The sequence below is a fragment of the Papio anubis genome, chromosome 6 (assembly GCF_008728515.1).
Source record: "Papio anubis isolate 15944 chromosome 6, Panubis1.0, whole genome shotgun sequence".
Taxonomy (NCBI): Eukaryota; Metazoa; Chordata; class Mammalia; order Primates; family Cercopithecidae; genus Papio; species Papio anubis.
The window spans coordinates 44532758-44557963 of record NC_044981.1 but is presented as its reverse complement, the minus strand read 5'-3'; the positions used below and the strand labels follow the sequence as shown (position 1 = coordinate 44557963).

Sequence of the window (25206 nt, the reverse complement as noted above, 5' to 3'; positions counted from 1 at the left end):
GTGAGCCACTGTGCCCAGGCTAAAGTTCTTACAGTATTGATGTTAGATGTTGCCCTCAAGCATACATTTATTACATGACTTTCTCCCACATTCTGTCTCTTCCTAAGAATTCTCAGGAGGGATATTTCAGGATCATAAAACACACACACACACACACACATATATATATATATAGACTTCAGACAGGCAATATACAAAGTAGATAAGTGTCTATCCAATGTAAGTTAAGGGCCCAGTGAAAACTTACCTTCTGTAAAATATCTGTTCTATACTCCTGCCTGTAAATGCCAATACCTGGCTGAAAATGCTATCTTGAGACTTACTAATGTGCAGATGACACAGCAATGGACTGACTCAAGAACTGCAATGGCCACTAGCCACCTGTAGCTATTAGACACTTGAAATGTAGCCAGTGCTATATATTGAAGTTAAGGGCCCAGTATGTCAAATACATTAAATGAACAAGTCAGCAGAGCTTTAATAAACAATCAGATTAACATCCCAGTAGGAGAATTACAATCCCGTAAGTAGTAGATTTAAATCCTTACTGGTCTCAAGTTGTGGGTCAGCAAAAGCATTTGCCTGTAGATTCTGGGGGGAACACACAGCCATTACATTGCTTGGTGGTCTCTGTGTGGGTTCTTTTTAAAGTTATTCCTATTTGAGAGTAGCAAAAGGAGGCATTTTCCAGATGACAAGATTTTGTGTTTTAGAACACTCTGGAAGCCAAAGCCAAAACCTTCCACATTGTTTCAATTAATAAAGAAAAAAAGAGAGACATTTATTTGAGTGTAGAACTACTAGTCAAATTAGAAAGATGTTTAACTCAAACAAATGCTCTAAGTATAGCCCTAGCAGGGCTTCTCCCTCTCTTTGTAGCAGAAGCTGAGCTATTCCAGAACCTTCAGGTCTTCAGCCAGCTTAGTTAGTATAAAAGGGAGGCAAATACACAAGCACTAAACTCTGAATGCAAAACAAAAGAATCCCCTTCTCCCTTAAATCAGCTGGTGAATAGCCAACAGGAAGATCCTCTAGATGACTATCTGTGTGTGAATTAGAAATTTGGAATTTCAGGAAAGCCATCCATAAAGGAGCAGAAAGCTGAGAATACACCTCCTTTGCATGTGGACAGCATCCCAGAAGACAGAATCAAGAGTCAGAAGATAGAATGCTGTGGTGGTTAAACGTTGCTAAGGAACCTCTACCTTGAGAAAAAAGTGTTCCTTTGCTTGTGTGCTTACTTGTGTTCTTACCCAAGTTGGGTAAGAACTTATCCCGGGGAAAGGAGGCCTGTTTCCTTGGCAGTGCCTCTATCTGCGTCCTCACCAAAGAACACTGACTCACTTGGTAGAAAAGACAATGTGATACCCTGATGCTGGTGAAACTGTTCACTGTAAAAGTGCAGTCAACTCTTGAATTCAGTAGGTTCCAATGCTTGACTTTGGGATTTGGCCAGAATGATATGTTCCAGTTCCATCTCCCTCCTACTGCCTGTGAATTGGTCACTTATTTGCTATAGTGGAAGACACAATTGGTTGCTTTTCCCAAAACTATTACACCATATTTTTTCCTTGCTTACAGAGTAGTATAGAGGCTAAAATTGCCAGATACTTATTTCCTAAGCATCCGTGAAGTTTATAGCAGATTTTTGGAAAAGGTTTTCTCTCTGTAAATGGAAACACTGGCAAAGAGATGCCCCATTTCATTCCATTTTAGTTTACAATGGCTGATATAACAAATTACCACCAACTTGGCAGCTTAAACCAACAGATGTTTATTCTCTCACAATTGTGAAGGACAGACATCCAAAGTCAGTATCACTGGATCCAAATCAAGCTGTTAGCAGGGCCATACTCCCACTGGGGCTCCAGGGAAGAATCAATGCTTTGCCTCTTCCAGCTTCTTGTGGCAGTAGGCATTGCTTATTGTCCACATCACTCTAATTTCTGTCTGTGGTAACATTGCCTTCTCTCTTCTGTGTCTCAAATCTTCCTCTGCCTCCTTTTTGTAAACATACTTGTGATAAAAAATTAGCTGGGCATGGTGGCATACACCTGTAGTCCCAGCTACTTGGGAGGCTGAGGCAAGGAATTTGCTTGAACCCAGGAGGCAAAGGTTGCAGTGAGCCGAGACACGCCACTGCACTCCAACCTGGCGACAGAACAAGACTCCATCTCAGAAAACAAACACACAAAAAAAGATACTTGTGATAGCATTTAGGGACCACTCAGATAACCCAGGATAACCTCCCCATCTCAAGATCCTTAATCACTTTTGCAAAGTCCCTTTTTGCCATATAAAATAACATTGCCAAGTATCAGGGTGATATGGTTTGGCTGTGTCCCCACCAAAATCTCATCTTGAATTCCTACATGTTGTGGGAGGGATCTGATGGGAGGTAACTGGATCATGGGGGCAGGTCTTTCCCATGCTATTGTTGTGATAGTAAGTCTCAGGAGATCTGATGGTTATTATAAAGGGGAGTTTCCCTGCACAAGCTTTCTTCTGTTGTCTGCCACCATGTGAGGCATGCCTTCTACTTTCCATCATGATTGTGAGGCCTCCCCAGCCACGTGGAACTGTAAGTCCATTAAACCTTCTTTTTTTTGTAAATTGCCTCGTCTCAGGTACATCTTTATCAGCAGCATGAAAATGGACTAATACTGTAAATTGATACCAGTAGAGTGGGATGTTGCTGAAAAGATACCTGAAAATGTGGAAGCAACTTTGGAACTGGGTAATAGGCAGACACTGGAACAGTTTGGAGGGCTCAGAAGAAGATAGGAAAATATGGGAAAGTCTGGAACTTCCTAGATACTTGTTGAATGGCTTTGAAAAACATGCTGATAGTAATATGAACAATAAGGTCCGTGCTGAGGTGGTCTCAGATGGAGATGAGGAACTTGGGAACTGTAGCAAAGGTGACTCTTGTTATGTTTTAGCAAAGAGGCAGGTGGCATTTTTCCCCTGCCCTAGAGATTTGTGGAACTTGAACTGGAGAGAGATGATTTAAGGTATCCAGCAGAAGAAATTTCTAAGGAACAAAGCATTCAAGAGGTGACTTGGGTGCTATTAAAGGCATTCAGTTTTATAAGGAAAAAAGAGCATAAGTGTTTGAAAAATTTGCAGCCTGACACTGTGATAGAAAAAAAAAATCCCATTTTCTGAGGAGAAATTCAAGCCAGCTGCAGAAATTTGCATAAGTAATGAGGAGTCAAATGTTAATCCCCAAGACAGTGGGGAAAATGTCTCCAGGCATGTCAGAGATCTTCATGGCAGCCCCTCCGATCAAAAGCCTGGAGGCCTAGAAAGAAAAAATGGTTTCATAGGCTGAGTCCAGGGTCCCTGTGCTGTGTGCAGCCTAGGCACTTGGTGCCCTGTGTCCCAGCCACTCCAACCACGGCTAAAAGGGGCCAAAGTACAGCTCAGGCTGTTGCTTCAGAGGATGGAAGCCCCAAACCTTGGCAGCTTCCATGTAGTGTTCAGCCTGCTGGTACACAGAAGTCAAGAACTGAGGTTTGGGAACCTCCACCTAGATTTCAGAGGATGTATGGAAGAAAACACCTGGATGTCCAGGCAGAAGTTTGCTGCAGGGGTGGGCTCTCATGGAGAACCTCTATAGGCCAGTTTGGAAGGGAAATGTGGGGTCAGAATACCCACACAGAGTCCCTACTGGGGCACCACCTAGTGGAGTTGTGAGAAGAAGAGGGCCACCATCCTCCAGATGCCAGAAGGGTAGATCCACCAACAGTTTGCACCATGTGCCTGGAAAAGCTGCAGACACTCAACACCATTCCATGAAAGCAGCAAGGAGGGAGGCTATACCCTGCAAAGCCACAGGGGCAGAGCTGCCCAATACCATGGGAACCCACCTCTTACATCAGCACGGCCTGGATATGAGACATGGAGTCAAAGGAGATCATTTTGGAGCTTTAAGGTTTGGCTACCCTGCTAATTTCAGACTCACATGGGACCTGTAGCCCCTTTGTTTTGGCCAATTTATCCCATTTGGAATGGCTGTATTTACCAAATGCCTGTATCCCCATTATATCTAGGAAGTAACTAAGTCGCTTTTGATTTTACAGACTCATAGGTGGAAGGAACTTGCCTTGTCTCTGATGAGACTTTGGTCTGTGGACTTCTGAGTTAATGCTGAAATGGGTTAAGACTTTGGGGAACTGTTGGGAAGACATGTTTGGTTTTGAAATGTGAGGACATGAGATTTGGGAGGGCCAGGAGTGAAATGATATGGTTTGGCTGTGTCCCCACCCAAATCTCATCTTGAATTCCCACGTGTTGTAAGAGGGACCCAGTGGGAGGTAACTGAATCATGGGAGCAGGTCTTTCCTGTGCTGTTCTCATGATAGTGAGTAAGTCTCACAAGATCTGATGGTTACTATAAGGGGGAGTTTCTCTGCACAAGCGCTCTTCTCTTGCCTTCTACCACGTGAGATGTGCCTTTCACCTTCTACCATGTTTGTGAGGCATCACCAGCCACATGGAACTGCAAGTCCATTAAACCATTTTCTTTTTTTGGTAAATTTCCCAGTCTTGGGTATGCATTTATCAGCAGTGTGAAAATGGATGAATACACAGGGATTAGGATGTGGATATCTTTTGGGGGAACATTGTTCAGCCTGTGGAGATGGAGGAAAGATACGATGTCTGGAGCTGTGGCAGCCAACTCTCATGGAGTACAAGCCTGAGGATGCCTGAACAGAAAGAAAAAAATACAGCTGGATTCTCAATAATGTGGTTATGCTCCTGACATAGCCAAACCTGGAACTATCCACCCTGGGCTTACTTTTAAGTGAGAGAAGAAATCTCATTGATTTAGTTACCTTGAGTTGAGTATAGTGTTACTTGCAGCTTAATACTGCCTAAGAAATACAACTACTGATTTTCTTAAAACCTGATAAGATGATAAGGAAAGTGACAATCAGCTAAAGGTAAATGGGTCAATCTTGCCACTGTTCTTATAAAACATTTCCTGTTTCACAAAATTGACCTTTTAATTATACTCCCTTTTGTAATGTTCTATAATCTAATTGTTTTTCTGCACATGTATAATTTATCTAATAAAACAGGGAGCTTGATGAGAACAGGGATGCTGAATCTTTGACTCTTACCTGCTGCGCACTGCTGGGACAAGAAAAACATTCATTAAATCACCAGCTACTTGATCAATTAATTATACTTGTATTATCTGTGGACTTCAAATGCAAATAATAATGTAATTTCCTAGAAGAATTAATAACTAAATTGTGTTTATATTTCATATATCAGTGTTTTTTATAGTGTCTATACTGCACCAGTACTATGCCAGGCAAATAGCATTTCTCATTCATTCTCTCTCTCTCACACAGACACACACACACACTCTTCTCATTTTTTTGTATCATTCTTCCAAATTATTATCTCCAGCTTACAAATGAAGAACTTGAGCACTTATTAGCTAAATCACTCACCCAGGATCACAAAGACAATAAGAACCAGAGCCTTCATACCCATATCCATCTGATTCTAAATTCTAGTAGCTAATTCTCAGACATACTACACTGTTTCTATGACATGATACAAGATTTATCTTAGAAAGATTTGGGAAAAAATGGTTTAGCAAAAGGAAGTGAAAATAAGTTTTAAAAATACCAGTTGAGCGGATCATCTGACCCCTCACTTAAAGACTAGATTGAAAAGACAGTTGGGGAAGACACTGTGGGAAGAACAGAGGAAATCAGAAGACAAGAGAAGAAATAGGAAGGAGGTCTCAAACCCTTAGAGACAGACCTGCTCCTTTAAAATACGAGCCATGGGAATTATAACCACCCACTTGAATGAAAATTACCAGTTTCCATCTACAACATTTGTAGCTGCACACCAACATTTCAGAACTCAATCACCAACATTTCAGAAGTAAACCTGGATTTGCCACTTAAAGTCACCATAGGAATGTCAGTTGCCTAAGAGCAAGCAGGACAGTCATAAGTTCTGCCAAACTTTCATCCAGTGCCGGGGAAGATTAGCCCCAGTGATAAAGTTTAAAGAGATGGCAGGAGTCAAGAATAAAGCTGTGCATTGATTTCATCATAAGTACAAAATACTGACTGCATATACAAATATGAATATAGTTACATATTTATAAATATTATATTTTACATGTAATTACATACTTGTTTACAGTATATATTTATATATGTCTTAACTGATTAATGGATAAAAAGCAATCTGCAGGATAATACATAAACTATAAATACTACTATGTTTTAAAATTCATAACTACCTTTTTATCTTGATTTTCCTTATCCTATTTGGAAATTTTCAATAATTTACAAACATCAATAAAATTCAACAACCTACTTCCCATTGCAAATACTATTTTTCTTTCACATTTTTTCTCCACCTAATTTTTAAACACTAGTAGTAACTAACAGCATATCATTAATGACTCCAACATTCCAAAAACACTAGACAGGATGGAAATTATCTATAAAAAAAAATCTAATGAACTTATGGCTAGAGATCCTGACTTTTAGCAGCTTCTCAGTGATGAAGGTAAGTAAACCCTTTCATTCATGAGTCAACATGCTTAAGCATTTGTTCCAGAAAAGTATTGCCCAGGAAAATAAGGCTATAACCAATAACTAATTTGATTGATTGTATACATTCCTGTAAGCATGTTTGTCTGGACAAAGAGTTTGTTTAAATGGAGAAGCAGTTCTCTTACTGAGATAAAAGATAGCTAACCTAGTAACCAGCTCATTAACCAAACAGCAGTTTACTTACCAAGACTCACTTCAAAATTCATGCTTTGTTGCACCCACCTATCCAAACTGTATGATGCCATTAACTTTGTCCAATTCTCAATCAGTTCTTTGTGTTGAAAGAACCTTATTTTTTTTTTTTTTTTTTTTTGAGACAGAGTCTTGCTCTGTCTCCCAGGCTGAAGTGCAGTGGCACTATCTCGGCTCACTGCAATCTCCGCCTTCCAGGTTCAAGCAATTCTCTGCCTCAGCCTCCTGAGCAGCTGGGATTACAGGCACCTGCCACCATGCTCCGCTAATTTTTGTACTTTTAGCAGAGACGGGGTTTCACCATCTTGGCCAGGCTGGTCTTGAACTCCTGACCTCGTGAGCCACCCTCCTTGGTCTCCCAAAGTGCTGGGACTACAGGCGTGAGCCACCACCTTGGCTGAAAGACCCATCTTAAATCACTTGACCCCAAACATCAAAGCCCTTCCAATAACCTCCTGACCTCCCCTCTGGCACACTCCTAAGACTGTCAAAGTGGTATCCACCTTTACTGCAGGGGATCCTATAAACTTAGCTTTGCTTGATTAATAGGTTTTTTGATAGTTTTTTGGGGAGTTCACAGTTGACACCTCTACCTGTCTGTGAGTTAAATTTGTTTCCTTAAATACGATTCATTTAACCTTCAAATTCTGGTCTGGACTATGAGGAAGGCAATTGTAGGTGAGAATTCACAAATGGTTGCTTGCTCTCATCCAACATTGTCCTTTTCAGCTTCCTGGCGGCCACTCTAGGAATTCCCACTTCTACTTGTCTTTGAAAAGTGGCTCTTCCCTTCTTTGGAGAAAGCAGTTACTAGGACATTATAAAATTGCCCCACCAGGTAGCTATTCCAAGAGTTGTGTTTATTTTGTACTGCTGCCTGGCATAGTCTCTGTATTTCTGTTGTCTGAAAAATGCATCTAAGACCTCAATTCTGAAAGTAACAGGAGAGAAGTAAGGTACTAAGTGCCTTCCTCTTGGAACTTAGTTATAAAACAGAAAAACTAAGCCTGTAACCTCTAATGCATCATCCACCACCAGACTATAAAAAGAAGACTACAAATTTGAAAGTGGGCTTGGGGAGCCTAAAGAGTTGCTAGCCTAGTAAGGACATTTTTTGCATCTTCTTCCCTGTCCCATCTGATTTTATCATTTGTTTATATTGGGATCCATAACTGGAAATACATTTTACATTGAGACTGAGTGCACAAATACATATATGTGTGTTTTGATGTGTGTGTGCGTGTGTGTGTGTAAACTGAAAGTTTCATAAACTAATACCTATCCTTGCTATGTGTGATGCACTCTGATATTTTGTATAACTACCCATTGTATTCTATTTTATCATTTTTAAAACATAGTTGTCAACTACTAAATGAATTTAACAAACAATGAACCACAACCTCAAGTTGAAAAACACTGTCAGAGATATGCCTATAGAAATTGGGACATCTAATCAAATGGGAGTCAGCTTCTTAGTCTGGGCTGGGTGTCTTCAATCAGCTATGCCTTCAGAATCTCCATCCAGAGAAGTCACATGACCAAAGTGAGTCAGGCTAAGTAGACTTCAATACTTGCTAACCAGTCACAACCCACAGAATGAAAACTACTAACAAAACCCAGGTGCATTCCTAGACTTTGTCTGGATTGCTAATTCTCCAATAAGATTGGGAGAAATAAGAGCCAGTAAACCTTTGCCTGGCAGTTAATCCTTGTGACACAGTTTTTCACAACGTTCTCTTCTTTCCTTTCTCTAGAGGTTGGTGGTTCTAAGTCCCAGGATGTGAAAATAAATAGGAAATTTGTTCAAGTCTCCTGGTAACTGGAGAAAAATTGGCTCTCTCAACTCCTAGTTGAGGACAGTAACAGTGAATGTTCTCTTGGGAAGAAAAAATTTTTACTTGGAGAGAAGTGACTCTATTCCAAGGCCTGGATACACACTGTGTGGCAGGCTTTGTCTGGGTATGTACATGTGTGTGAATGCAAATACCTTTTATCATTATCTCCCAGAAAAGAAAGATCTTTCTCCATATCTTCTGAAAAAAATCACAATATAGAGAATTTTTTAAGATTCCAAAAGTCCTAATAATGAGGGTTGAGCAATATGGTAAACACATTCTTTAACTTCTATTGAGAAAAACAGCAGTATATGTGAAATTAGAAACATAATTTCTATAATTCCAGCAATATATACAGCCGATTTTCCATCTCTTCAGACACAAAGACTCTTAGCCCATTTCCTAGTCTGCTGTAGATCCTCCCACTAAAACAGAGTGCTGTACTTAGACATGAAAAGAAGTTGTAAAACCTCCCTTTTAAAAATTCAAATAGATCCCCAGTTGATGCTGAATGACGTGAGGCAGAAAGCAGGGAAGGGTAAGAGAAATGGAGAGTATAATGTTCCTAAGTGCAGCAAAACTGACCTTGCCCAAGCAAAAGCAATGGTTCCAGAATCAAGTTAATGGTGGCAAAAGAAGTTACCCAAAGAGCGTGGACTACAAAAAACCTGAAGGCACATCTGCACACAATTGGCTCATAAACCACCACATGGTCTAAGCCATGAAAGCAAGCGAGACTGGACTGCCCCTCCCTGTGTCTCTATGATATCGTCCGTTCACAAGCTTCATGGTTCCTTTGTTCCCTCAAGGCCATCAATCACATTTCCTTCAGTCTTGGGACCTGTGGGTGCTGGGGACAGGAGAGAGCACAGTGTAACCCTCCTTGGATGAATGCCTCCAGAAGTGGTTGTTTCGTGCCCTCCCCAGCAATGCCTTTTTCTGGCTGATAGTGACTGGGAGGGGGATTGATGACAAGCACAAAAATAGAACTGCGCAGAAAGGAACACAGAGCTCCATGATGGCTCTCATAAAGCTGCCTGAAAAACATTCTATCCAGTAACCACTTCCACCCATGCTAATGGAATTAAAGTCTCTGCAGAAGGAAATAATTTTTTAAAACATAACTAATATGTTTCTTTTTTAACCTTACGAAAACACAGCAAAAAAAGTCAAGAAAAAGATAATGCAAATTTTCCCATTTTACAGATAAACGAACCCACTGAGGTGGAGATTTGCTTAATATTACTCATATAGTAAGTGGCAGAGCCAAGACTCAAGTCAATGACAGCTCCAAGGTGCATGTTCTTTCTTCGAACTTGTCAGCTGTGGAAGAGGTAGGTAGGATCTTGGGGAAGAATAACGAGTTGGTGTGTGATGAGGCATTTGGCAACAGTCCTGTCCTGAAGGCCCAGAAGCCATCTCTACACCCTTTCCTGTGCTGAGGCTCTAATAGTCAACATAACGTTTCATTTCTAGACACTAGTAAGTTTTATTACCTCTGTGTTACATTTTATTAAATAATATTTGCTTTATAAATTTTATTTGGGATGATGTAATTTATTAAATTATTTGAGGATGAGCTTATGTAATCCTAAAGATCTGTATGTTTTTCATTTTTAGAAAGAATGAGCAGTCTGTTTAATTGTGTCTTCTCTCTCTCGGGCCATTTAAATTAATTTTAAAGAGATGCTTTAAAACATTCAAACACACGCATTCCACATTATTCTTACAGTTTTCCCACTGCAGAAAATTCTGATATCAGAGCCCATCAAGGTCCTGGACACTCCATTTCCTGCCAATGGAATGAGAGCCCTCCCTCATGAGGGAAAATTGTGTGTGCTTTACACAATCTTCCCCTTTGGGGCTACTAGGTTTTAATCTATTTACTTGCTTAAGAAACATGGAGCTGAGAGTGTGCCACTTACTGGGCTGTGTGGTGGGTGTTAGGGACACACTGGTCTCTGCTCTCAAAGAGCTCACAGACCAGTAGAGGAGGTCAGGATATAGCCAGGGACTGACAGTAGAAGACAGCAGGTGGTTCAGAGCACACACGCTGGAAAGCAACAGACTTGTATGTGGATCTTGGTTTGGGGCTCCTGGCTCTGTGACCCTGGGCCAGATTACTTGATTTTGGTAAATCCATATTCTCATTTGTAGAAATAGGTAATAGTAAGACCTACCAGGTAGGTTTCTTATGAGGATTAAACAAGCAAATACATATGACAAACTAAGTGTCATCTAGAACATGGTAAGAACTCAGTAAATATCAGTAACTATTAGTATTACATGCTATGGAAACACAGAGGGTCATTTGACTCATCCTTGACAGAGGAGGATGATTAGGAAATGTTTCCCAAAAAATGGAGCTCTAGAGCAAGGATAGGCAGCAGAGTGAGATGCGATTCTCAACCAGGGGGTCAGTTTTTGTCCTCCCAGGGAACATTTAGTAATGTCTGCAGACATTTTTGGTTGTCACGACTCAGGGGTGGGTGCTGTGTATCTCGTGGGTAGAGGCCAGGGATGCTGCCAACATCCTGCAGCGCACAGGACAGCCCCACAACTAAGGACCGTTCAGACAGAAACATCAATAATGCCGAGGCTGAGAAGCCCTGGTTTAGAGCATGAATTCTATAGTCAAAATGCCTGGATTTTAATTCTGGCTCTGTCACTTATCAGCTATGTGACTTCAGGGGCATTACTGAATTTTTCTGTGCTTCACTTAGCTCATTTGTAAATGAAATAAGAAAATGAATTAAATAAGTTAATATTGATAAATTGAACAAAGTATTACAATATATTTAAATTCTATATCTAATGAATCCTAAAGGATCTTTTTTCAGAACTAATGGCTATTAAAACCTACTCTTTTGTGCTCTAGATAGCTTCTAGGAAGGTCACTCTTAGTTCCATGGAGTTCTTTGGACTATATGACTTTAGCCAAGTCTCAGCCTGGTTTACTATGGCTCGGTTAGTCCATGCAATTTTAAATGCATGCATAAGACATGCAACAGAAAAGCACGGCCCCCTCTGTGACGCTGCTGGTGACAGGACCAGACGGGCAGGGAAGAAGCCAAGCCAGGAAGGACTCACGCTCACATTCTCTTCCACAGCTTCTGCCTTTACTGTTTTATGGTTTCTCCTTTCTATTCAAGATATATCTCCAACACCCTCAAAGCAATTCTCTGTTATTTTCTCAAGCTATTATGATAAAGCTTTATAGCTTCTTACTGCTTAAGGGCATTTTAGAATAATCATCTATGCTTGAATGGTTTTTGAAGGACAGATGAGAAGTCAGATATTTCCCAGGAATCTATACTTCTCTAATAAAAAGGATATTCAGGGCCAGGCGCGGTGGCTCACGCCTATAATCTCAGCACTTTGGAGCCAGAGGTGGGCGGATTACCTGAGGTCAAGAGTTCGACACCAGCCTGGCCAACATGGTGAAACGCCATCTCTACTAAAATACAAAAATTGGCCGGGTGTGGTGGCAGGCGCCTGTAATCCCAGCTACTCAGAAAGCTGAGGCAGGAGAATCACTTGAACCCGGGAGGCAGGGGTTGCAGTGAGCCGAGATCGCACCACTGCACTCCAGGCTAGGCAACAGAGCAAGACTCCATCTCAATAATAATAATAATAATAATAAGCCAGGCATGGTGGTGGGTGCCTGTAATTCCAGCTACTCTGGAGGCTGAGGCAGGAGAATCGCTTAAACCCAGGAGGCAGAGATTGCAGTGAGCTGAGATCACACCATTGCACTCCAGCCTGGGCAACAGGGCAAGACTCAGTCTCAAAAAGGAAAAAAAAAAAAAAAAACCAAGGATATGCAAAATTGCTATATCTCACTATTGCGTCTTGAAAATTTCCAATGCAAGCTTTGAACTTCTTTATGGTTTATCTCTTAACCACCTGGGTCATCCGTGTATTTATACAAACAGCTGCACTTGAGCCATTCACTGAAAAGAAAAGCTAAAATCACCAACCTCTATAACAAACAAGTTTAGAATGGAGAGTGCTCTAAGCAGGAGATATTTTTTCTCTATTTCTCCTCCACTCTCTTTTTCCACATTCCTTGTGATAATCAGTCTGTTCTTCGGGCTGTTTGCTTTCAGAAATTTTGTTTGCACTCCTCTCTAAATGTTTCAAACTGAGAAAATAATCCAGGGAGGGCCTTGAAATTCAAATTCCCTCAGCAGCACTATCACCTCTCTCCGCAGAGATTCGTTGTTTGGGGGCTTCTTCTAAAGCATCCCACCATATTAGTCCTCATTTGTTTCTGTCCTTAGGCCAGAGAAACTCCGGGGTATCAACACCATCCTGAAGGGTCAACCAACTCAAGAATATATATTCAGCATTTTCAAAATGGGATGAAAGGAAGGGACCAGCTCCACAATACATCTGAGTTCTATATTTATTTTCTTTGAACAGCCAATCCAAGGAGGAATATCAAGGTCACCGACCAAAATACCCTCTCTCTTGCCCACAGCATTTTCCAAAAAGTTGAGGTCAGTGAACCCACTGTCTATTAAAATGTTATGACAAGGGATAGGTTGCTCTTTTCTGTCCACTATTTTTATGAAATAAGTTGTGAAACTGGAATTGATTTGGGGCAAACTTATACAGTTTTGTGGTTCAGCTTCTTCACTCAAAGCTGATTTATAAAATAAGTTTAAAAATCTTATTATAAAACAGCATCCTGTGAAAATACATCCCATGATTCTATGAAATGGGATTGTTTGGATGAGATCAGAAGAAAGAGTATTTATTTCCAGGTCAAAATTCAGCCAAGACAATTAATTCCCTATTTTCTTTTTAAACACTTGGGAGCTTTTAATAAGTAGCACTGGGTTAACTTGGTTTTCATCTGTGATGCTGCCCTTTCTGTTTTCATATCTTCTCTGTCTCTTTCTCCTCCTCCTTTATGAGGGCCATTAAAAGACCCACATTTCTCTTGCTTCTTTGCTTCCTATTTGGGAGGGATTCTGTCCCTGAGGTTAACTAATTTATTTATTATATTTTCATAAGGTTACTAATGTTGACTTTTAGTACAATTAAAGGGTTCCTATCAAAATTTGAAATCTACTATGACCTATAAAAAAGAGATTAATCATTATATACACAAAAAGGGTGGGGAAGAATCAAGAAAAGGTTTATTAGTGGCCCAAAGTCCTAGAGCAGAGGTCCTGGGCAAAATCTGGCATGAAGCCTGTGTTTATACAGTCTTTGGGCTAAGAATGTTTTTACATTTTCAAAGAGTTGTGAGGAAAAAGAAAAAACAGACAAGAACATGCAATAGAGACAGTATGTGGTCTGCATAGCTTATTATTTACTATTTGGCTCTAACAGAAAACGTTCGCTGACTGTTCCCCTATACTGTCCTTCCTTTCCTGGCTTGATATATCACTGATCAGATTCATCTTCAGCTTATCAAACCGAGCTTACATTTCCTATTTACTCTATCTTTTCGGTCAAAAACATATTAACATTATTCCTCTGATTTTTTTTATAGCAACAGGCTTATTAAAAATTGTTTTGTTTTGCTTTGTTTGACATGGGGGTCTCGCTATGTTGTCCAAGCTGGGTTTCAATTCCTGGGCTCAAGTAATCCTCTCACCTCAGCCTCTCAAGTAACTGGGACTACAGGTGCAGGCCACCATATTTGGTGGTGAATTTGTTTATTTATTTATTGCAGTAGGTAATTTTCTGATGTCATTCATGCACTCATATTTATTGAGTTCCTACAATATGCCAAGCACTGAGACATTTCTTAAGGTAAAATAAAGTGGTTACCAATAGAGTTACCAAATCCAGCACCTTAAGATACATTTCAAACGGATAATAAACTCATTTAAGTGTCTTTTTAAAAAATCTCTCTTATAGTAAATATGTGCTCTTGTTATTTTATAACTCTTAGTAATAAGACAATAATCAATATTATCATACTAAAATCTTTGTTCCCCTCTCTGACAGAATAAATTTTTTTAAATGGAATTTCTAGGTTAGAATTGATATCTGTTAATACCCCTAGGCCAGTTTCTTCATACATAAAATGAGATGGATGATGGTACCCACTTCACTGGATCATTGTAAGAACTAAATAAATTAATAAGAGGGAAACTGCTTAAACAAGTGTTTGAAGCAGACTTTCTGTCCACTTTAAATCAATGACTAGTAGCTTCCTCCAGGGGGATTTTGCCAAGTTCCACAGCAAGTCATGTTTTTCAGGTCCTGGAATACTGCCAGTATGGAGGAACAGGAATGGAACGTAGTCGGAGGATCACATCCAGGTCACTTTCGGGATTCCACATGGCTCCTTGGTGAATTTATACTGTAGTTATACTTCTCTTTATAACAGACATTTGCACAACCTAAGAGCTAAAGGAGTAGGGAAAATACAGCATCAAATCCACTTACCCCACACCATGTCCCATTCAAACGTTCACAATCATCTTTGCCAGTTTCTTTACTTAGTCCTTATCAGATAGTACCCATGAGGTTTCTTCTATCTTATCGAGCCAGTGACTGTACTGAATAACTCACCTCTTTTCATGCGTGAGCATTACTTATGCCCCAATTTCATTTTTACCTTCCTCTAAGCATAGATTCTTTATCTTTCTAATTCTGATATTATAAGCATTGAAATAATACATCTAATTTCTCTGGGAAATTATGAACAAATGAATAGGAGATATGAGAATCCTGAGATAAAGTTGGTCCTGCTTATTTTGGGGGATATTTTCTCATTGTTGTATCGGGGAAGATAATTCATCATCTGAGTGTGAACAATAGGGTCATACAGCTGTTATCTAAAATGCCACAGGATTTATCTAGCATCACTTGTAAAAACAGAAATCTATATGGCCAGCTCTGCAGTACGAAACACATCACACTGGATGTTCTACCCAATGATGGTAAGATCCCATAGGGGAAATTAAATGCCATGAAATGGCCTTAATCATGGGAGTTAAGAAAATTGTTTTTCACAAACTACATAGCAGAATCAAAACCATGGTAGGAGGGAGAGAGAATAGCATCTAAAAGGCATAGGATGAGGTCAGAGATCTGAATGCAGTTTATGGGTGTGGTGGTTAATTTTATGTGTCAACTTGACTGGGCTAAGGGATGCCCAGGTAGCTGCTGAAACATTATTTCTGGGTGTGCCTGTGAGAGTATCTCTAGAAGAGATTAGCATTTTGAATTGTTAGACTAAGTAAAGAAACTTAGTCTCCAATCCAATGAGGGCTCAAATAGAACATAAGGCAGAGAAAGACCAATTTTCCTCTTTCCAGTCTTTATGAACTGGGACATTCATCTCCTCCTGCCCTTGGACATTGAAGTTCCTGGTTCTCACGCCTTTGTGCCTTTGGATTCCAGGACTTACACCAGTCCCCATCACATCCCCCACCCTGGTTCAATTACAACAGAATTGCCTTGTGACAAAGTCACTGGGGGCGGAGGAGTATAAAGTCAGTGTTTGTGTGTATGCCATCTTTGTCATATGTGTCTCTTACACAGAGAATTGAAGTGATTGTGGAAATATGCCCCTGAAATAACAAGAAAGATCACAGGATGCTACACAGGCAAGAGTAGCAAATTCAGGAATACTGTAAATACCAGGATTCTTCTATACATGTACAGATGGCCCTTGACTTACTTTTTTTTGATTTTATGATGTTACAGAAGTGAAACGCATTCAGAAGAAACCATACTTCAAGTACCCATACAAACACTGTTTTTCATTTTCAGTACAGTATTCAACAAATTGCGTGAGATATTTGTTACCTTACTAAAAACAGTATTTGAGAGATGATTTTGCCCAACTAATCATTTATATCATAGGCTAGTATAAATGTTCTGAGCACATTTAAAGGCTAGGTGTATTAAATCCATTTTCTTCTTACGATATTTTCAACTTATGATGGGTTTATCAGGATGTAACCTCACTTTAAGTCAAAAAGCAGCTGTATAGCTTTATATCCTGCTTTTCTCTTCAAATATTTTATATAGGAATTCCCACATATTATTAAACATTCTTTGAATATGTGGTTTATAATGGCTGAATAGTAGCCATCATATAAAAATACCAAATGTTCGTAATCATTTCCTTTTATGAGACACTTAGACTGTTTCCTAGTGGGGAGTATTAATTTTAAGACTATGATAAATATTGTCATATCAAAATCATTTTGTGCATCTCTGACAGGACAAATTTTTAAAAAATGGAATTGCTAGGTTATAATGTGTACTATTTAAATTATTTAATTTTTTTTTTTTTTTTTTTTTTTTTTTTTTGAGACGGAGTCTCGCTCTGTCGCCCGGGCTGGAGTGCAGTGGCCGGATCTCAGCTCACTGCAAGCTCCGCCTCCCGGGTTTACGCCATTCTCCTGCCTCAGCCTCCCAAGTAACTGGGACTACAGGCGCCCGCCATCTCGCCCGGCTAGTTTTTTGTATTTTTTAGTAGAGACGGGGTTTCACCGTGTTCGCCAGGATGGTCTCGATCTTCTGACCTCGTGATCCACCCGTCTCGGCCTCCCAAAGTGCTGGGATTACAGGCTTGAGCCACCGCGCCCGGCCTAAATTATTTAATTCTAACAACAAACTCTATTTCAAAAACTAGATACTAGAAAAAACACAACTGACTCTAGATAAGTCTAAAATGTATCTGGCAGAAGCAGAAGTGTTAGGCAGAAATAGATTAGCCAAAAAAGTTTACAATGCCATGGGGTAGCAGTTAATGTGATTTGCAGAGGAAAAGAAGAGTGTAGGCCATTCTGGTGAGTCAATTAATTGTAAACAGATTTAAAAAGCTTCTGCTGCTTTCAGGTCTATAACCCTATCAAGTCATTTAGGCTTTCTAAACCTCAATTTGCTCATTTTGAAAACTGGAGACATTTCCCATGTTCATGCACCAGAATACTTAATATTATAAGCTTGAATGTTCTCCCTAAATTGGTATGTAGATCTGCTGTCATCCCAATCACATGCCAGACCAGCATTTTTATAGAAAAAGAATAGAAAAAGGATCATAGAAAAGCTGATTTTAACATTTATATGAAAAGACAAAGGACCTAGAATAGTCAAAACAATTTTGAGAAAGAGCAATGTTGGAGAACTCACACTACCTCACCTCAAGACTTATTACAAAGCTTTGGTAATCAAGACGGTGTAGTATTGACAAGAAGATAGACAAACAGATCAATGAGCTAGAATTGAGAGGCCGGAAATAGATCCATACTTATAAAGCAAATTGTTTATGATAAAGGAACCAAAGCAATTTAAAGCAAAGAAAATACCTTTTAACAAATGGTACCGAACAATTGGCTATCCATAAAAAAATTTTTTTTTAAACTTAGACTCCTATCTGCACTTAAACTCTATTTCACACCACACACAAGAACTAATTTTAAATGGCAGAAAGATCTGTGGATAGGAGTTTGAGAACCTTGAAAGATAGTCTATAGGAATAAGCATCTGCCCTCAGGCATTAGACCCTCACTTACCCTTAAATGTATCAGGATAACTTAGCCTAGGCTAGGACCTGGCCTTCGGTCCTTCCACTCTATTTATTAATTAAAAATCAAAAATAATAGTGCAATTTAAAACTACCTCAAAAGATCCAAAAATCTTTAAGATATACCATTTGAAATAAAAGTGTTAAAAGAGATAGAACAAGAATTTTATGTAAACATGATAAATATACTTAAAGAGATGTAACAAGCTATTAGTAATAATAAGAATAAAAAATTATTAAAAATGAAAATATACGAGGTATAATAACTGAAAAACTACACCAAAGATGGGATAAAGAAAGGAAGGAATAGCTAAAGAATAAATTTGTGAATTAGAAAATCAGACAAAGAGGCAATCTCTCAGCAATCAGAAGAATAAAGAGATAGAAGATATACAAGTAAGCATATTCCTCCCTGTTCCCATTATGTAGTATCAACCCTCTCCCCTCAAGAAAAGCAAGTTACTTACCCCAACATTACTATAACTCCCTTCTGATCCATTGGCATGAGGAGTCCAAGGTGGCCAGGTGGTAGACCCAGCTTCAAATTCAGTAGAATCCTCACTTCGCTGGTGGAGACATAGTCCTTACTGGGAACGATGTTCTCTAACCTAACAGAGCCTAAGGTTAGAAGATAGGAAGAACAAATTTCACAAATAGGTCACTGGGGATGATCATGTAGGGATCATTCCTATTTCCTTGGTTACCAGACCTGTGTTTTCTAGCCATTAAGGACAGAGCACCATATATCAGTCCTTATTTCAATGCATATACCCCCAAACTGAGGACCATGCTCTAACCTTCAGATTGTGTTCTCGGAGAGGGCCACTTAACTGAGCCTTTAAGTCCACTGCATCATTCAGCTAGCCAGCTGCTTCTGGGTGATGGGATATATGGTGGAACCAGTGAATCCTGTAATCATTGCTCTATGTCCTTTGCAGCAAAATTGGTCCCTTATCTGAGGAAATGTTGTGAGAACCCATATTGATAGATCAGGCATGCTGAAGTGTTGATTCATATTTGGTGTAGATGTAACCTCTGGTAAGGACAAATTGCTGCTGTTTTCCTCAACTGAGGGGTTAGCATCAGTCTCTGAGGCTGACATTCAGCACTGGCTAGATAAGCTCTTTGTGAACTGAATCCCATTCTGTTAGGTGTTTGCATACTTCTATTCCTGCCACCATTGAATGCCAACTTGCACTGGTACTGCAATAACCAGGAAGAAATGTTGGCTGACATCCACAGGTTTACTCATCTTGTCCACCTGATGGTTGAGATCCCCTTCTGCAAAAGAGGCTTGCTGAGCATCACCACAAGACAGACAGATCTGCATACTGATGCCCACCATCTATAGGGCCCACATATCTCTTTCCCCTGCTTCCTTGTCCTCACTCTTCCCATTCTGGTCCTTTCAGGCCCTGAACAAACCAGCCAAATCATTCACCACTACCTATTTCTACCTAAGGTCACTTTTCCTTCCATACAAAGTGGACAATCAAGTGTGCTGCTCAAAGTTCTGCCCAAAGCTCTATACAGAGATTTTATACAAGTGATAAAGAAGATTATGGGAGCTAGCCCAAAACCCCTCCCAAGACAGTCCTGTGACCACCATTGTTCTGCTCTAAACTAATACTATTTCTTCAAAGCATTCATTAGTAGTGGAATCTCCTAAAAGAAAAGAGCCCATAGCAGCTTAAGGGGAAGTGAAAACAGGGCGAACTGGGAAGGCAGAATGTTATTGAGCATTCAGACATTGAGAGAATAACTCCTCCCCCAAATAAAAATGAGACCTTCATAAAGCATCAATTTAGTGTTTAATTAAATACAAGTTTGTTCCATTTGTAATGATTTCATGTGCATTTGTGTCATCTCTCTAAGCAGTGTTTCCATCCCTTTGGACTCAGGAAGTATATCTTACGCCTCCCTGTATCCAGCTTTCTCCGTTCCCATCACAGGGCTAGGATCACAGCAGCTACTCACCTTAGTTTTAAATAGTGTGGAATTGACTGATCCTCACTTAGGCAGTCCAGGGCTCTCACTCTCAGTTCTGTCACGATTGTGCTGCCTTGACTATTGATGCCCATGCTTCCTCCTATAAACCACCCTTCCAGGTTTTCAAATCGCTACTCATGAACCTTTCTACCTTTTATTTCAATACTGAGTAGCCATCCTCAACCAAGGTCATTTTAATTCCAAGGTCTATGTCCACCACGGGGGTGCCCATCTCTGGATGGCAACTCCAGTCTTGTTTGCTTGTCTCTCTCACACCATTTCTGTTTACTGACTGTTGAAGGAAGAGGCTGCGAGAGCTCCCTATCCCCACATACCCTGATAACAGAAATGAGTTATTCCACTGGCTGGCAAAATACTAAATCTTCCCTTCATGGATCCAAAACTGGGCTTAGTTACTCCTCTACTGTGCCCTCCACTGTTCTGATTCCACCATTGAGGACCTCCTGGAGAAATCTGGAATCCCTGACGCTGATATGAAGTTCACAGACTACTTGTCAGTAACCCCCAGGGCATGGTTTCTATGGACCTAAGTTTGTGTCAGTCTGAAGATCAAGCTTGTCCCCAGAATGTCTCTCTCGTGTCCCCCCTTTGGGTCTTACTGAGGTTAATGAGCAGTCTAGTTCTGCTATTTACTAGTTGAGTGATCTTCAGTGAGTTAATCTCTCTGGGATTTTCTTTCCTGAGCTGGCATAGGAAAAGACTCATTTGCATTTCACAGGGTTATAATAAGAACTAAGTGATATAAGGAGTATGTGTCGCTCGGCACAGTGTCTGCTATTTGGTTAATTAATAGTTATTAATTAATTAATTCATAAGTATTGTTATTATAATTAATAAGCATTGTTATTATAATTCTAGTAACATTGTTATTTACTCCATTTCATACTATAATACCTTCACCACCCATACAGACAGACCATTTTTCTAGCTTTGCAATTGTCTCTCTGACACCCATCTCTTCTACTCTTCCTACTCCTACATACAGTTGCTTAGTGGAGTTGATTTGTTATCATATTTTTTTCAATGAAATTATACTACACACTCTGGCAAGTTTTGAAATGCCCCTCCATCTTTTTCCCTTGTCTTGCACACCATCCCCTTCACTATTCACTTTGTGATTAACAAAATATTGCAAACAAACTTAGAGCATATGACAATGATGTCACCTCTCTAAATGACCAGAAAGTATACATCCATTCACACTAACATGTCTATTTTTTCTGACTCACAGGGCTGTGTTTTAATGACAGGTTCATATCCCAAAATTGGGGTAACACCAAAAACACAACCTAATAAGCTATGCCACACAGTGCATTAGGAATAGGCTAATAGATGTTGCCAAGAAGAAACAAGAAGAGAAATGCTCTCTGCCTCTCGATATGCACTAAACAAAAAGCCAAGGTACTTTGCATTTTTCAGTAGAAAGGTCATAAGAATGGGTTAGCCCGGGTATGGTATGACAATGGTAGCTCCTGCCAAAGGAGATAGTCAAAGAAGCAATGTTAATTTCAATATCAATTACACATTGATATTAAATAAATGCAAGGTGCTAAACTACTGTGCCACCTCGCACCACTTGTGGTTCAGAAATTATCTTCATGGCTCTGGTCATGTCATGCCCCTCCTCAAGAACCTTCAACTGCCCCCCACTGCCCACAGGACTGACGCCAAATTCCTCAGTTTTCCTAGGCCCTCCACAAGCATGCCTGGGCCCTCTCACCAGGTGCACATTCTTACAGTCTTCTCTGTTTCATCTGCTTCGTTGAAATCCCACCATCTTCCAAGGCTCTGCTTCAACACCAGACTCTCCATTCCCACCTTTGTGGTGGAATACCCATGTCTTCTTCAGTCAGAGCTAATTTCTCTGTCCCATGCATTTCTATAACACTTTTGTTTGTTCCTCTCTTGTAGAACTTATTCTATTTCTCCCTGATTTCAAATGTTTAGATATGCAGCTTTGGTTAAGCCACCAATTCTCACTGAGCATAGTGCGTGTCCATGAGAAATGAACTCGGTAATGCTGTTGACTGTCTTCAAAATGGATTTCAAAAACTAGCAAGCACAATACGAGTGTAAAATAGAATCATGACTCAATTTTTACCCTATGAATAAATGGACATTTTCAGTGATTCCACAGATGATCATTCTCAGTTACATCACTTGGTTTAAACAGGCCAATGAGGCCTTAAAATGGCCAGTTAACCCTGAATCGTATAATTCAAATCGATAAATTTATATCAAATGAATCACATTTCATTTTATGTTAAGCAAATCACAAATAAACCTGTTTTGTTTTTTTTAAAACAGTAACAGGTTAAAATCCCAGCTACTCGGAAGGCTAAGGCAGGAAAATCACTTGAACCCAGGAGGCAGAGGTTGCTGTAAGCCAAGATCTCACCAGTGTACTCCAGCCTGGGCTAACAGAGGGAGACTGCATCTCAAAAATAAAATAACAGGTTAAATCAGCCTCTTATTTTAAAACAGCTCCATCACCATGACTAGCACAGCTAACTCTGGCCAAAGAACCCCAACATGTAACGTCCCAGCAAGAACAGATGAGTAGATCAGCATAAATCTTTTCACACTGAATGGATTTTCCTACAAAATAGGGTTCTCATTGGAAAGCAGAGAAGTATATAGGCCAGGAGATTGCCCAAGCAAGGTGTGGGAGGATGGAGTCCTTTGTGGAATCAGACAACAGGTGACAACACGTGTGGAGGAGTGAGGATGAAAGTGACTAGAAGAATAGCAAAGCTCTCATGGATGTTATACATTATATGCATTTACGAGATGAAAGGCTATTCAAAATTTTACAAAGGTCAAATCAGAGCACCTTCATAAGCCAGGTTCCTCTGTTTCCTATGACTTCGTACTTCCCCACAGTGATTTGCTGCTTAATGATGGGCAAAGAACAGGACTAGCTTTGAGCAAATTATGAGGGATGCCAGAATGGAGTTTGCTTCCCTTCCTTTTTCTGTTTTCACTTTCCTCTAGAGCTGTCCCCTCTATTTACTAACCTTTAAAAGACAATACCCACCTGCATTCTTCTAAGGGCTTTTCTCCCCAACCAATTATGCAAATTGGAGCAAATCAGACAACCTTAGTCATACATGTGTACATAAATAGCTAATAAATGTGCATATGACATCGCTCCTAGGAGAAAAGCCTTGAGGCTAAGAGATTAATTTCCAATTATGAAATTCCAACCATCCACGAATTGGGCAGAGAGAACCCTCCTATGACATTACCCCGCCCCTTCGCTGCCAAGAACGCCTTAAGGGCATAAAGCAGTTGCTGCCTGGTTGGCTTGTTCATGAAGATTCATACTTACTAAAGAATTCCTTGGTGCAACCTTAAGCTACAAAATTGTTGCGAAGAATACTTACATTTACATCTTAAATGCAAATACCTAGAGTGGAAACATGTATTTTTGATTTGGATGGAGGACAATATTTTTAGGTCCTCCCCTGCTGTTAGTAAATTTACAGAATTACAATACCCATAAGGAGCCAATAATTTTTTAAATAGTGATGTTAAACTGAGTATGTTCAGGCACCTAAGGGGTGTTATGTGCTTTACAAAGAACTGAGAATGTGGTTTTAACAAAATGTTTTCACCCCAGACACCACAAACGCATGTGCAGTTTCGTATTTGGCTCCTGAGAATATGTCTTACAAAATAGGCCTCAAACCAAATGCCAAAAGACGACTGTCTCTCCTGCTATATTACTTCATCCTACACTGAGTTAGTTATTCAACAAATGACATTCAGTTATAGCCTAGAAAATATTTGTAGTAGAGACAGGGTTTCACCATGTTGGCCAGGCTGGTCTCGAACTCCCGACCTTGTGATCTGCAAAATATAAAACTTAGCCTAGTGTGGTGGCGCCTGTCTGTAATCCCAGCTACTCGGGAAGCTGAGGCAGGAGAATTGCTTGACTCGAGAGGCGGAGGTTGCAGTGACCCAAGATCACACCACTGCACTCCAGCCTGGGTGGTGACAGAGCAAGACTCTATCTCAAAAAAAAAAAAAAAAAAGAAAGAAAGAAAGAAAAGAAAAAGAAAATTAATAGTTTTGCCTTGTTTTGGTTTTGCTTCATCGTTTCCTGACTTCATTCATGAGGCAAAAGGAATGACAGCCAGCAGAGCAGGCCCCATGGAGCTCCTGCACTTGCAAGCACTCACATCCTGCAGGAAGAACTGGTATGCACCTGTACACACAGGAAAAGGCCACTGAGAGTCAAACACCACTAGCACTAATTCGTGAACTTTGGTGAGGTGTGAGGTATTATCGCAGGGTAGGGTTTCTTATTGTTGCTGCTGTTTACTGAGGTATAATTTCCACACAGTAAAATTAAACATTTTTAGGCACACAGTTCTCTGAATTTTGACAAACTTAGTGATGTGAGTACAAAAGCAATCAAAATTCTACCACAAAAAAAAATTCTTTGTGCCCCTTTCTAGCCAATCCCCTCCCCTCACCCCCAGTCCTTGGCAACTGCTGATCTGGTTTCTATTTCCATTGTTTTTCCCTTTCTAGAATATTATATAAACGGAATCATACAGTGTATGACCATTTGTGTCTGGCTTCGTTCACCTAGAAAAATGCTTTTGAGATTCTCCATGTTGTTGCATGCATCAGTTCTGTATTCCTTCTTATTGCCAAACAGTATTGCATTTACAGACACACTACAATTTGTTTATTCACTAGTTGAGGGACATTGGTTTCTAGCTTTTCATGATTATGAATAAAGCTGCTGTAAAAACTTGTTGATAGGTTTTTCAGTGGACATCTGTCTTTGTTTCTCTTAGATAAATACCCAGGAGTGAGACTGCTGGGTTGTATGTTTTGTGTAAATTTAACTTTATAAGAAACTTCAAAACTGACTTCCATAGTGGAAGTCTATTCCCACCAGTAGTGTATGATAGTCCAGCAACGTATTATAGCTCTGAATCCTTGTCAGTATCAGATGTTGTCAGTTACCTTGATTTGAGCCATTTTATTAGTAATCCATGAACTTTCGATCTAGGCTGGGCCATAAAATTAAACTTTCTGCTAGCTA

The 25206-nt window shown here is 39.9% G+C and overlaps 1 long non-coding RNA gene across 1 annotated transcript in view; it reads right to left on the bottom strand.

Annotated features, from left to right (window-relative positions):
* LOC108585453 overlaps nt 1-25206 on the bottom strand; it is a 40489-nt gene that overhangs the window by 12215 nt on the left and 3068 nt on the right. Inside the window, exon 3 of the long non-coding RNA XR_002521567.2 lies at nt 18602-18752. This is a non-coding gene — a long non-coding RNA (uncharacterized LOC108585453). The remainder of the gene's footprint in view (nt 1-18601; nt 18753-25206) is intronic.